General features: G+C 39.6%; 1 long non-coding RNA gene across 1 annotated transcript in view; it reads right to left on the bottom strand.

The window, feature by feature from the left end:
• Positions 1-9,615: 9,615 nt before the first annotated feature.
• The window catches only part of LOC108516277 (uncharacterized), an 89,750-nt gene continuing 83,636 nt past the window's right edge, over positions 9,616-15,729 (bottom strand). The window contains exons 3-4 of the long non-coding RNA XR_001881759.1: positions 11,595-11,786; positions 9,616-9,695 (exon numbers count right to left, since the gene is read on the bottom strand). This is a non-coding gene — a long non-coding RNA (uncharacterized LOC108516277). The remainder of the gene's footprint in view (positions 9,696-11,594; positions 11,787-15,729) is intronic.

Here is a 15,729-nt window from a genome sequence, read left to right as displayed (position 1 = left end):
AGAACCCAATAGAAAATGGACAAATAAAATGAACAAACAATTAGAAGAAGGGAAAACTCAAGATGCTAAAAAGCATATAAAGATTTCTCAAACTCATTAATTTTAGAAATGCAAATTTAAACCAAAATCCGACATTATGGACCCATCAGATTAACAAAACTAGACAGCTGGATAGCATCGAAGTTGGTGGAACTTGGAACCTCTGTGCACTGTTGGTGGGAACGCAGACAGGGGCGGCCATGCTGGAAACCAAACCAGCACCATTAACCAGGACCCAGGAATTCCCTTCTGAACAACCCCCAGGGAAGTTTTCTCAGATGCACGTGGTAAATGAGCATGTTTGCTATAGCAGCATTTGCAGTACAAGGAGTTGAGGAAATGGAGGATGAATGATGAGGTGGAAGGTATGTAGATCAACATGCAGCCTTGGAAGCCATGTGTCAAAGATGGCAGAGCCAGGAGATGGAACCAGTTGGAAAAGAGCTATGTGCCAATCAGGAACACTTGCTTTGGACTTTATAGGAGCAAGTTCATGCAAAGAAATTAAATTTAAAAAGGAATTAAAACATGTCATGGGACAAAAGTAAGAGATGGAACATTTCGTCATCTAGTAACCATTGTATACATTTGGGTTTGTGTGTTTAGGTTTCTGCATTTCCTTAATTAGATCTGTTACATCTGCCTGCTTACCTCAGGAATTAACCAAAAGAGTACTCATTTTATTCCTTAAATAATCAAACATCATTTTAAAAAATAAGAAGAAATACCCAGGTGAGAAATATTCAAATGTGGCTCTCTTTATAGGGGTGGAAGCTAAAATGAGGCCAATTATGAATAAAAATCCAATATTTCTCATGTGCTGGTCAAATATATGCAGTTATATTAAGTTTTTAATTATACAAATGGCCTTATTTTAACTCACTTAAGTTCATGAGATAACTCTAATTGCCTATTTAGTATCCATTTCCACTTTCTTACTAACAAAACAGTTAAAACTATTCAGCCTCCCTGCTGCCCTTGCTGCTAGGCATAGTGATTTAATTCAGTATGGCAATAAGATGTAGGTGGCCCTGAGGAAGATCTTTTGACTGAAATATAAAAGAAAGCTTTGTTGAGAGGTAGCCTTTTGCTTTCCGCCTTCCTCCTTATTTCTGCCTGGACCATGGACGAGAGGTTTGAAGGGCAGCAGCCACCTCGTAACCACAAGGCACACCAAGACTGAGGCAGAAAGTCTGCACATTGAGGGTGACAACACAGAGGGATTTAAAGGAGCTGAGTTCTGGTGGCTTTGCCGAGCCACAGGAACAGCCCGGACTCCCTGCTACCCACCAGCCCTACCCTACTTCTTATCTGTTAGTCAGTGTTAGTTGGTTTTCTATTATTTGCAGACAAATGGATTCCTGATACCATGTTAATCTTTCTGCACAATTTCAAATACAAGGACTTCTGTTTTCTTTAAAAAGTGGGGGTGGTGGAGAAAGTCATGAACTTAGTGTTCTATAATTTATATAAATGTCTTGCAAAGTAATTTAAATTTATAGTTTTAAAATGATATTCAGAAATTAAGTTGAGGGGGGAAAAGACTGTCTGATAAGTAAGAGTTTCTCCTGAATATCCAATATAAAATACAAAATTGAAAATCTAAAACTCTATTTATAAAAGTGTATTTTTTTAAAACTTCTTTTAAAAAGTCAGCTTGACAATGTGGTGATTCCTCAAAGAACTAAAAACAGAACTATCATTGACCCAGCAATTCCATTACTGGGTATGCACCCAAAGGAATAGAAATCATTCTACCTTAAAGACACATGCACATGTATGTTCACTGCAACACTATTTACAATAGCAAAGGCATGGAATCACCTAAATGGCCATCAATGACAGATTGGATAAAGAAAGTGGATCACCTGAGGTTAGCAGTTCAAGACCAGCCTGGCCAATGTGGTGAAACTCCGTCTCTACTAAAAATACAAAAATTAGCCAGGCCTGGTGGCGTGTGCCTGTAGTCCCAGCTACTTGGGAGGCTGAGGCAAGAGAATCGCTTGAACCTGGGAGGTGGAGGTTGCAGTGAGCTGAGATCGTGCCACTGCACTCCAGCCTAGGCAACAAGAGGGAAACTCCGCAAGAAAGACAGAAAGAGAGAGAGAAAGAGAAAGAGAGAGAAAGAGACAGAGAGAGAGAGAAAGAAAGAGAGAGAAAAAGAGAGAGAGAGAAAAAGAGAGAGGGAGAGAGAGAGAGAGGGAAGGAGGGAGGGAGAGAGGGAAGGAGGGAGGGAGAGAGGGAGGGAGGGAGAGCTTGGTACATATACACCATAGAATACTATGCAGTCACAGAAAAGGAAGAGATTGGACTGGGTGTGGTGTCTCACGCCTGTCATCCCAGCACTTTGGGAGGCTGAGTGAGGCAGGTGGATCACCTAAGGTCAGGTGTTCCAGACCAGCCTGCCCAACATGGCAAAACCCAGTCTCTACTGCAAATAAAAAAAACTAGCCAGGTGTGGTGGAGGGCACCTATAATTCCAGCTACTCAGGAGGGTGAGGCAGGAGAATCACTTGAACCTGGGAGGCAGAGGTTGCAGTGAGCTGAGATCACACCATTGCACTCCAGCCTGGGAGACAAGAGCAAGACTCTGTCTCAAAAAGAAAAAAAAAAAAAAAAAAGGAAGAGATTATGTCTTTGCAGGAACATGGATAGAGCTAGAGGCCATTATTCTTAGCAAACTAACACAGGAACAGAAAACCACATACTGCATGTTCTCACTTGTAAGTGGGAGTTAAATGATGAGAACGTATGGACACAAAGAGGGGCTTGGAAGGAGAGAGAAGATCAGGAGAAAGTACCTATTGGGCACTGGGCTTAGTACCTGGGTGGCAAAATAATCTGTACAACAAACCCCCATGACAGAAGTTTACCTATATAAGAAACCTGCACATGTAACTCTGAACCTCAAATAACAGTTTATTTTTTAAAAAAAGATGAAAACATTTTTTAAAAGTCTGCTTGAGAAATAAATATGTCCTAACCAGGAAAAAGTGCAATATATACAAGTGTTTGTAAACAGCTACAAGCTATAATTTTTATCAATTTCATGATAAATTCAAAATCAGGAAATAGAATGCTATTATAATCAAACTGGGCTTTAATTACAAATTTTTTTAAATATAATTTTTTAAAAGGAAAGTAATTAATATGCTATGAAACTGGCAACACTCTAAAATTATACTAAGGTATAAAAATAGAAACTTAAGATAAACATAAAATGACATTAGAAGTTCTTTCAAGAATAAAATTTCCACCATGAAGTTGTAGAATCTGAGCCAAGAAATGAAAACAGAACGATTCCCTAACTTGTCTTTTAAGAAAACAAATCTTACACATGAGCTTTATTTTCTCTAAATGATTGGTAATTTCAAACTTGGGAACTTTTCATTGAATGCTTTAGTTCAAAAGAAATAAAAACATACTGTATAATAAAACTGGGAAATTTAACTTTTCATAGTCTAGTAATTTCCTTATAAATTGAAATGAGAAAAAAACATCTATTGGTAATTTTTTTGTTGAAATTCAATTCTTTGTAAGTGACTGTGTGATTTATCTCTCTAGCATTTGCGCAGTTTCTACAGAAAGCAAAGATAGAAATATATCATGACATATTTTAATTATACCAAGATTAGGTTTTACAGCAGAGGCAAAGTAACTGAAACTTTTTATGACTGCAGTTTTCTACATTTCTTATACTTATTTTCATATTAAAACAACAATAAAATATAGTCTAGTTACGCTTAATTCAATTGATACTGGAAAATATATAAATGTAATGTTAATGTGGTATTACAATTAATATTACAAATAATATTTCAAAATCCAAATAACTGGGTTTTAAAAAATAAATTGCTTCTAATGAAACTAGATATGGTAAAATTATATAGATACATACTTGGTTTAGACAATTTTTAAGAAAAGTATTTTGGTAACACTGTTAATACTAATTGCAAGGTATCATTGATCTCCTTACATTTTGCTGCCTTCTGGGACCCTGGATTTATACAATATCGAGTGTGGCAGAGAATTGTACCACCTGCCATGGAGGAATTGTGCTCCTCCATGCAATTAGATGAGACTGCATGCTTAGTCCTGGCCAATGTGCTGTGGATCAAAGTGGTATGTGCCCCTTCCCAGACAAAGCATAGTAGAGCCAGGATGTAATACAGCATCTCTCTTTTTACCCTGCTGAGGATGGTGCAGTTTTAAGATGGTGGACCCGGCCAGGTGCAATGGCTCAAGCCTGTAATCCCAGAACTTTGGGAGGCTGAGGCGAGTGGACCACCTGAGGTCAGGAGTTTGAGACCAGCCTGGCCAACTTGGTGAAACCCAATCTCTATTAAAAATACTCCATCTCAAAAAAAAAAAAAAAAAAAGATGGTGGACCCATGTCAGAGTGGATCGCTGAGTGGATTCCTGAGTAAGCATGTGGAGCGTAACTCCAACTGACCCACAGTAAATATAAACCATGAGTGGGAAAGAAATCTTTGATGTGTTAAACTATGTAGAATTATTTTGGCTAATTAACTGAGATAATTAGTATGTCTCTACTCATCTAAATAGAGTTCAACACAAAACTATCTAGAATAAGAGTTAAATAATGTCATTAATAAATACACATGCATATGCAAAATCTAGGTTTACATTTTAGTCCACAGAGATAATTTCAAGCAAAACTCAATATTTTCAATTTGTCCATGTTCTGTACTAATTGTATGGAACGTCTGCATCACATACCGAAAGTCCTATGGTTTTGTATTTCTTCAAGTCTTTCTGAGGAAAAATAAAAAGCAAATGAAAGTGGTTTTTTTCCTCCAAATTACATACCAGAACCAGATGATACCAAGAATGAAAATTACCTGGAACTTTAAAATGTAAAACACACTCGCCACGATTTGGTCTTCACCAACCACCAAGTGTTTCTTGAAAGCTCTGTCTGATCTATTCTGCACTAAAAATCATGCTCAAATTCAGGAACCCCCCACCCCTGGAGACCAATCTTCCTCCCATATTTTGACCACTTATTGTCTTCTCCGTATACTCCTCCTCTTCTTTGCCTTCAATGGAGTGGGTCTCAGGGTTTGGTTCTATGTTCCTAACCCTTTCACTCCACACTTTCTTCTTTGAAAAGCTCATCCCCATCTGTGGCTTCATTGACTTCCAAATCTCCCCCACTATGGCAGATCCCTTATCAGCAGTGTGGGCGCATGTGGTACCCACAGGGCAGCTCCACTTAGGTGTCTGGTAAGAACCTCAAGAAGTTCATCATTTCCCCCCAACAAGCCTGCTTCTCTTTCTCTGTCCCTTCTCTCAACACTGTCATCAACCCACACATCTAGAATATTATCCTTGGAAATCCTCACTCATCAAGTTTCCTCCCATCCCCCACTCCTTAGTTTTCCCATTAAACTTGGACCTTCTCTTTTCACACACAGCTACACTTACCCATATTGCTGCACCAGCTCCAGTCTTCCCCCACTCCTATCCATTCAACACTGCTTCAAGTGAGCTTCCTAAATGCCAGTCTCACCTAAATCCTTCAATGCCTCCCCATTGCCTAGGATTGAGTCCCCTTAGCATAGTACTCCAGGTTCCCTGTGATCTCATGCCCTGTGATTACATTTTTGTAATGGAGCCTCTTTTCTCCCTACTCCTCTCCCTAGCATCTGAGCTCCAGCTGTACTGAACCCCCTGTGCATCCCTGGACTCTGCCTGCACCCTCATTTCTGGACCATTGTTCATGCTATGCCCTGCATCTGAAATGCCTTTCTCATCCAGTTCATCTGGCTAAGCACTAGTCATCATTCAGGCTTCAGCGTGGCCACTACTTCCCTGAAGATGCCTTCTCTGCCCTCCAAGCTGACCCAGGCTTTTCCCCTATGATGCTCCACTTCCCTGTGCTTCCCTAAAGTAGAACAATAGAATTACCCTCTCATTGCCTGTCTACTAGCCTATCTATCCTCCTCACTCCCAACTCTATGAGCTTTCTATGGGCAGGGACAGAGGTAGATTCTCCACGAATCTGAGGATGCTCAGGCTTCAGGCTCCTCACTCGCCCAGTTCCTTCCCAAGGCTCTTAGAGGGGCCATAACAATGTCCTCACTCAGTGAGAACACAATCCTCAATAATGTCTTCTCATGGTCATATGATTTGTCAAAAGATTCAAACACAACCCATTAAAATGTCATATTTTCTACCTGACTTCCCCTCTATGTCACTTCCTTTCTTATGGGGGCACTGAAATGGTTGTGGGATAGGTTTAATTTGGGGTCAGTGGGGGTATTTTACAAAAGTGCTTCGTAGTTAATTTCTGTGGAATATTCTTACTGTCTACTGCACAGACCCCTCCAGTATCATGTACAAAAGTGCAGGGCCAGAGATTGTGTTGTGATATGAACATGCTCTACAGCACCTGGAGGTGGAAGATAAGCAAAGTTTAAAACGCTCAGAGCTGGAAGCTTATCTGTGTAATATTCTTAAAATCACAGGAAGAATAAAATTACTAGCAAAGACTTCTATGTTCCTCCACATCTAGATTGAAAATGCCTCTCTTTTCAGGAATGTATTCAATAATGTCACATATGGAATTATAAATTTGGCACACATTTAAAAATTTTTTTATGGGAATGCCACAAAATAAATTGTGTCATCACTCTTGTGCTATAGGGTACAAACCTGTAATAATGCTACAAACAGAGAACATGTTTATATGGGAAGTAGCATGTTTTAAACATCCCTATGGATCAGGGCATATCTTGGTGCATCTGAAACAATTTGTCTTCCCCAAACCTGAAAGATTCAGATAAAACAGCATACAAAATCATCAGCAATGCAGGAAGATGATCTGAAGAAACCAGTCTGGCAAAATTGCTACACAATATATGTAGTATAAAAGTAAGTTCACAGGGTACTATGTTAAACATGTATTTGAACTCTTTTGTGTATGCCTTAATTTCAGATTAATAATGTATTTTTTTGGAATTAATTATCACCACAAAACTCAAATGTAACAGAAAGGAAGCATCCTAGTGGAAGCCAAAAATATCAACTGAGAGACTAGCAAAGGCTTCACAATGTCCAAATCTCCTATATCACATGGATTAAAAAGCTGATGGCACAGAGGAAGATAAGGAAAGAATCATGATATCCAAAAAACAGAAATAGATAGATTAAAAAAATAACAGAAGGGATAAAAAGGTTATAAGAATCAACACACTATCAAACAAGAAATAAAAAAGCAGAAGAGATAGAGTGCAGAATTCATATATCCAAGCTAGAGGTTTTCTCCAAATTCACAACAATCCTTGTTCTTACAAGACATAACCATAATGATGCCTGAGGATAAAAGAAACTTTCCCCAACTCTCAATAACAAAGCAATTTTTGATGATAAACTATACAAGAGAAAGGACTGAATCGTCTTTTGGTCCTCCTTGGAAAATAACATTACAAAATCATTGTCATATGAAGAGATGATCAAAGACCACGCTATCAAAATATAATAACAAATATAGATATGTATCAGTTAATTCAAGTAGAGGATTGTTTTTCTGAACTTTTCAGCTTTTAAAAATGTAAAATTTGATGTAATTTCTTATGCTAAATATTCACATTTTAGCTATATTCATGATCTTATATTATTTTCACTAAAAGGATACATAGTAGCGAGATCTACTCCCAGGTGGGTGGGGACTCTGTTTTTCATATTTCTACCTCCTATCTCAGCCCTGTGCTGTCACCTTGGACTTGCTCAGTAAAGGAAAGGGATGAGTTAGTGAGCTGGCTGTGTGACTATCACCCTGCCTCTGGGACTCCCTAAGTCACTCCACCCTCTAGGCCTCTGATTATTCCTCTACCTATGGAGAGTCCTTTCTTTCCCAAGGGTTTGGACATCCCTAGGGCTGAGGGATCTGCCTCAGAGTCTGCCAGGTCAGTCAGCAAAACTGCCGAACAGCTTGTACTCCACAGATGAGCAAATGTCCTGGGAACTGTATTTGGCTTTTTGTTTGTTCAAGGACTTCAACTTTTTAGAGCAGTTTGAGGTTCACAGAAAAACTGAATGGAAAGTAGAGAGATTTCCCACATACCGTCTCCCAGACACATCTAGAGCCTCCCCCATCATCAACATCCCCACCAGAGTGGTACGTTTGTTACATCAGCACATCATTTCCACCCATAGTTTATACCAAGGTGTCCTTCATCCTATGGGTTTTAACAAATGTATAGTAACATGTATCCATCATTACAGTGTCATAAGAGTAGTAGTTTCACTGCCCCCCAAAATCTTCTGTGCTTTGCTTATTCATCATTTTTTCTCCCAAACCATTTATCTTTTTACTGTCTGCATAGTTTTGCCATTTTTAGAATGTCATATAGTTAAAATTATACAGTATGTCACCTTTTAAAATTGGCTTCACTTAGTAATATACATTTAAGTTTCTTCCATGTCTTTTCATGGCTTAACAGTACACTAATTTTTAGTGCTGAATAATATTCCATCATCTGAATGTACCAGTTTATTTATCCACTCATCTACTGAAGGAAATCTTGGTTGCTTCCAAGTTTTGGCAATTATGAATAAAGCTACTATAAAGATCTATGTGCAGGTTTTCGTGTGGACATAAGTTTACAATTCCTTTGGGTAAATACCAAGGAGCATGATTGGGAGATAATACAGTACAAGTATGTTTAATTTTATAAGAAATAATAGAAACTCTGTTTTTGATGCACATGGCCCAGCAAAGAGTCCCTCTGTAACTGGGCCATTGTAGTTAAGGCAACACAGAAGTGATTAATCACCTGAAATCGAATCCTGTGTTGCACATTCCTGCCCTGTGGACAGTCTACAGGCTTGTTGAATTGCACATGAAATGGAAAGTGTCTCACCATTCTCTAAAGCATTGGAAAATTCTCTCATCCTCTGCCATGGCTGATTCTTTGCACAGGTCACAGGTAAGGGTCAGTGAGGATGCTCAGGCTCACATTGATTTAGCATAGCCAGGCCTTCACTGTGTGTATTCTCCTGTTGGCTGCCCAAGTTCAAGGCAAGGCTGTTATTAATGCTCCTGCTTCAGGATGTTAGTAGATGGTTGAAGTTATTTTTTTTCCTGGGCACATTTAAATGGACCTAGGACATTGTAATTGCCACAAATGGACTCCCTTCGAAAGGCAAGCTGCCCAACTTGGTAATTTCTTTGAAGGCTCACATTCTGCTGCTGTCTCCTTCTACCCAAGTGCTGAGCAGAAGCCATGTGTGGAGCCAGGCCTCTACCATGTGGACCCACCCACAGCCCAGTGCAGAAAAGGACATTCATGCTGAATGTGCAACTGTCAGAATAAGCTACCGGCTGTGCACTGAAGGAGACTCAGTTTTTCTTGCTGTAATAAATACTATAGAACACTTCTAGCAAAAATAACTATAGGGCACAAGCCCTGCCCAAGAGCTTTATTTTTATAGTTAATCCTCTCAACAAGGGCAAGCAGTTGGTAATATCCAAACAGACACAAGTCCCTGTGTTTAACACTGCTTTCTTAATTGTAAAATAGCAGTGATGACAATTGACCGCACACCTACCTGGGGCCAGACCCTGTCCTAGGCAATGGGAGTGAAAGATGAGAAAAACGCATTTTCTTCTCACAGCATTTAAGGAGCTCCTGGGGTCGGGGTGGAGATAAACATTTAAACAGGGGATTTACAACAAAGCAAATCACAAACAACACAATGTTTAAAGGGAAGCTTGAGCAAGTCAGAGACATTTTTGCTAATGCAGGTCTAAAAGAAAGCTATTTGGCTTCCCAAAATAATTTTCTATGAAAATCCTTCCAGATTGTATTTAAAATATAATTGGGTTTAGAGAAGGACGGGAAAACAGAGAGATGCAGATCCAACATCCAATCTTCATTGCTATGCATCTTTCCCCCATTAATCTTCACAATAACTCCCATTATGTTATCACCACTTGATTATGTTTGTTTCTCAGATAAAAAACCTGAGGCTCAGAGAGGTTAAGAGACCAAAGCCAGGTCACAGAGCAGCACTAAACCTGAATGCAAGTGTGTACAATTGTCAAGCCCATGTGTTCTCCAGGACTCAGCAATGCTTTCCGGAATGCAGACATAGTATGAATAAGGGACCCCCTTGTATTACAGAACCTGGAACTTGAGAAAACCCCAGGCTGAGTTGGAGGTTTTGAGTCCTGTTTCTTCATTTATTTTCCCCCTTTCTCCTCCTGCTAAACACAGCTGCTTCACCTTTACCAGGCCCAAGATTCATTGCTGCTGGTGTTCAGGCCTGAGCTCAGCTCTCTGGGGACCATGTTTGAGGAGCTTGGTGACTCAGGCCCTCCACTCTAAATTCCTATTAAGCACTCTAGATTTAATAGCTGCTATTAATACAAATTATGCTTCATTAAGCATGAAGCTAAGGAGAATGCAGCTCAGAGGCTCCAGTTCAATACAGGACTGAAGGACAAACAGAATGGCTATTTTTAATCCTGGCAATGTCAGTGGGGAGAGAACAGCCCAACGCTGTATGTGCCTGTCCCTACTTCTGCAAATTGAATTTTCATATTTTCAAATAAGCATCCCTTGTTTTTAGCTTGTGGTGTGTGACAGAAGTAAACATTTCTAATCCTTGAGAGATGGTAGTACCAAGAACATTTTTCCCTTCACAAAACTTTTTTTCTACAAAACCTAAGAAGGTACAGGGAGGGAGAAGCTATCAGCAGGTCCCCTAGCAGGGGTTTCCATTAGAAATCTTCCTGCAGACTCTAACTCCACACCTTGGTGAAGGCTCATGGGCTGGGGGTTAGCAAACCTTGCCATGACACCCTATTAACCTCGCTGGTTTTATAGACTGTGTTCTATCCAGAGGCAGCTCAAAAGTAGGCAAAAATTATGACTGTGGAGTTCTTCTAGATTGGGGATCAGTAAGCATTTTCTGTAAAAGGCCAGAAAACCAACATTTTAGGCTTTGTAAGACCTACAATCTCTGCCATTGCAGCACAAAAGCCACTACAGACTACACATAAAGGCATGTGCGTGACCGTGTTCCAATAAAACTTTATCTGCAAAAATCAGGTGTAGGCCAGATTTGGACCACAGACCATAGCACCCTACATTCTATCTGCTTCAAACTCATAGATTTTGTTGTAATGGGTATAACCTTAGTTTTGTAAGAATATGCCATGACAACTTTATCTGTTTACCTACAAAATTGTGACAGTTGATAGCCATTTAAAAAGAAATTCTCTTTGTGATCATAAGTCTGTGATCAGTACAGACTTATGGCATTACCATGTGTGGATGGCTCGAATTTAGTTGTTAGTTCCACTGTGCTCAACTAAGTCTGTAGTATCACATTGATGGGGGTGCAATTTGCAATCAGCACTTTAGCTGAGAAGTCAATTTGGATACTTTTGTATTTTATATAGTTCATGCTCATTTTTGTTATAAGAATCTGACAATGAGTACACTACCCTTTCTTCCAATGAAATGTTCTAGTTTATCCACTATAGTAGGTAAGATATATGTTTGGCTAATATTCATTCCTACCTTCTTTTGAGAAGTTCCTTGCCCTTCAATTTGATGTTATTGCTTTGGCCAATGAGATATCAGGGCACAAAAAGGGAGGAGAAGCTTGAAATGACAGGTCTGAGCATGCTTTCCACCATAAGTGATGCCAATAAGGTGATAAAGCTGCTTCCAAGAATTTATGAGGAACAGGGTAGCCCTTGAATAAGATTGCTAGGGGAAAAAGCAAACAAAATTAAAAACGACAACAACAACAACAACAACAACAACAACAACAACAACAAAACAGATTGCTAGGCCAGATGCAAAACTAGTCACTGTCTTACAGGGCTGTAAAACCACAACTGAGAGGTGGCAGGGGAGGGGTTATTTTCTGTAAAACAGATTAAAAATTGGCATATAACTTTACAATGTCTGGACCAAATAGTGAATAGCAAGGTCAGACGCAGGTACATTCACATAGATATTAAAAAATTAATCTTCAGTCGAACCTGTTAACCATTAGAAGGATATCTGCCTACATTTCCGCCTTATTCTCAAGCTTTAAGCAATTTTTCTTCATAATGTTGAGGGCTACATAACGATCCCAAAGAATGATCTTGAAGTTGTAAAGGAAAGTCAGTGCCTAAGCAACAGCACTCAGGAATTTCCTAGGTGCAGCAGATCTGTTGACTCATGCAATGTGGCCATTCAGTGTAAATAAACCATAGGTTTTGTGTACCCTGTTGCCTCAGCTGTTCCACCAGCTGAGGTGTCAGAGGCAGAATGGCTAGAAACTCCGTGATAAAGGACGGCACAGGTCATTCTTCCCATGCAGTGGCTTTTGTGGATTGGCTTAGACTGAGAACAATTGCAGCATCAGTAGCTCCACTTGAAGCTCCACTTCAATTTCTTTTAACTTTCCCTGACATTGAGGCCACCTTTAAGAAGGTTTGAACTCATCCAAATGGGTTAAAATGAATAGTCATCTGATTTTATTGGCCTCACTGTATCTATGTAAAGCAAATATGTCAAGACTCCAAAACTGTCGTGGTAATAACAGTATGCCTGAAGCTGAGACAGCTTCTGCAACTATTAAGGAAAGGGAGAAATGCTGACCTTGAGTACTGACATTGTTGGACCACTCAGGGAACCCCGGAATACCCAGCCTTACTTATCCTAAAGTAAATCATAAATGTCCTTATGGTTTAGCCAATGTTGATTGGGTTCCCTCTTACATGAGGTCAAATGCACCCTAACTAAAACTGTGTGTGTGTGTGTGTGTGTGTGTGTGTGTGTGTATGAAGATAAGGAGGTGAGGCAAGACCTCTCTCTTAAAATGAGCCTATAGACCCAAATTCAAAATACATGTGGAAATCAAATGCAATGGAAGACAAAATAAATAGTAAAATATGAATTCATTCCAGATGAGAGTAAAATTATAGACACTTCGATAATGACTTTAAATAAATATGTCTAGGATCCTTATGAAAAGAATAAATAAAAGTGACAGAAATTATGAGAGAAAATAATGCATAAATTAAAATCACACTCAGCTATTGAAATATATTTAATTTTCAAGATTTCTGATTCTGTTCATTATCTTTTTATATTTTTTCTATTTTAAGCATTTTAAAGATGCTTTGGCCAGTTCTCCTAAGGATGTATCAATTTGACTTGACTAAAAGTCCCAGAAATATTAAAGATGACAAAATAGAAAAAGATGCCTCAAAGAATGTAGAAATTACATAAAGAACTAAAGTGTCTAATTTTGTGCTTAACAGTTTCCCAAATGTGACAATTCTAAAAGTTTATGTGACATTTATGGAAATACAGTGTACAACTGAAAAACAATTTCCAAAACTATTGATGACAAAAAGCAAATTTGGATGAACCACACCAGAGGAAAGATTGATTTACCATTTAATTCTCTCTATAAACAACGACATTACCAAATTATTGACATATGAAAAGGCAATCCAAAAAAGCAGCCAAAAATGTACTGAGATGAGCTAATCCAGGAAACTCTATTTATTAGATGATGTTGAAGGCCAGTGTCATAACTCCATATCCCAGCACCTAAGGGATGCGTCTCCAGCCCCTCATCACAGGTGCTGTCTCTGATCTGGCAGAGCACCTGACTGCAGTACTCAGGGACACAGCACAGATTCTGAGCACTAGTGGTAGGATGCAAGCAAGCACTGTGACTTGCACCTCTTCACTCTGTGCCTCTCTAGACAGCCAATCTTCCCAATTGAACCCTGAACTAATAAATGAGGTTGAGGTTTCTCTAGCTTATGATATACAAATCAAGGCTTTCTGTCCTTTGACAAGCATTACCAATAGACCTATAACCAGGTAAAATCTTCATTCACTGAATCAGAAACTTTAGCCTTCAATTTCTTTAGCTTTTTGACTTTGAGCCCTGAGGCCAGTACTCATTAATGAAGTTGTTGCAAGCAGTGGCAAATAACCCTACTGCTGTCTTTCCCTCAAAAGCTATTTTATTTGGGCTGCAGAGTCTGGAAGGCAGGCCGCTCCCCCCATTTCCCAGTTCCCTGTGGGTTTTGTTGTGCTGTATTTTAGAGACAACTTACATGGAACACAACCTTCCAGTGTGAGACAGCTGATCATAGCCCACAAAACCACTGCTCTAGACCCCAAAAGCAGCCCTGTCCCATCTGTCATTACTTAATCTTATCCACATAACTGACCAAGATGGTTTAAAATAGCCTGTCATCTGAAAATGCAACACAATATGCCAGATCTTTGAATTTAGCCATGGCAATTTTTTTTCTGGTTCTTAGTCTTCCACCAAAAAAAATTATGTAGACCAGATGTTGCAAACTGGTTCAGTTTGCAATGTGTTCAGTTAGTCCTACACAAAACTTTTACTAATATGAAACTATTTTAACAACAAAAATCAGGATACTACGCTGTTAGATCCACTTTTAAATTCAAATTTCTGCTTCTCTAGGAATATTACAGGCAATAGCTACACGGAGCTGGCACTCCTGCTTGGCACCGCACGTGTGGCTGGAGAGGGAGCAGCTCACTTCTTCAAACAGGGCATGTTCCCTGCCCCTCAGTTTCCCCCAGTCTCTACTTGTCTAATGGTTGGCTCCGTAGCTCCCTCCCTCTTTTACATTACCTGCCTGGATTCTGCAGGAGTTTGGATTTGTGGTCCTTCATAACATCACAAGCACAGCAAAACCAGCATACGTCTAAGAGGGAAAAAAAAATGACCTGGAATCCTGCCTTTCTAACTGCCTTCCACTAAAGTCAGTGTTCACTGGCTAGGTGACTCTTGACACGTTCTATAACTTTTAGGAGTCTTGTTTTTCTCCAGGGTAAAATGAGGCTAATAGTACGGATCCTTCATGATGTTTATGAGGATTAAATAGTATAATATTTGCACAGCACCTGGTAGCTATTATTATGATTAGTTTATTCAGTCATAAGCCATACTCCATTTCTTAAAGATGGGCCTAAAGCCAGCTAGGGCCTCACAGAGATCTGAAACATGCTGTGAATGCTGTTTCATATGCAACTTATACAACATATAGCTTGAAAATGCTTTTTTAAATATTTCATTAATTCCTCACAATGATCTTGGGAGGTTGCTATTGTTATTACCTATATTTAATATGTGAAGTTGTTGAGACTTAACAGAGTCCCAGGCCCTGTAATATCCTGAATACATCTTCATATCACAGCACTTGCCAATTACATTATAATAGTTATCTATGCTTATGTCTGCTTTTCTTCCCAGGCTGTGAGATCTTTGAAATTAGGGACAAATTGAAGCCACCACTGCAACTCTGGTGGATTACAGAGGGTGAGGCCCAGGAAGAGTGCTCATCCAGCTCTGGCTAAATCAATCAGTCTATGGCCAAAGGAAAAGCCCCGAGGTCAGAGAACCAGTGAGTAACTGTGAGTCAGGTGCAGCCCTAGATCCACTTCCAGCCCACTGTTCTCCCCTTTCCTCAGTAGTGCTGATATTTTTCCTTCACTTCCTCAAACTTCTGAGCCTACAGCTTCTTCACCAGGCAGAAGTTGGGAATTTCACCTGTGCAGTCAAATGTGGAACCCAGGCTGCTGATGGGGGCTCCAGTAGAAAGAAACGTGACGTCACCCCTTAGGTACTAGAGGGAGTGGTTGTCTTCTGTAAAGCTGC

The sequence above is a fragment of the Rhinopithecus bieti genome, unplaced genomic scaffold (genome assembly GCF_001698545.2).
Source record: "Rhinopithecus bieti isolate Rb0 unplaced genomic scaffold, ASM169854v2 scaffold_35885, whole genome shotgun sequence".
Classification (NCBI taxonomy): Eukaryota; Metazoa; Chordata; class Mammalia; order Primates; family Cercopithecidae; genus Rhinopithecus; species Rhinopithecus bieti.
Note: the sequence above shows the minus strand (reverse complement) of the source record. Positions and strands in the feature narration are given on the sequence as shown.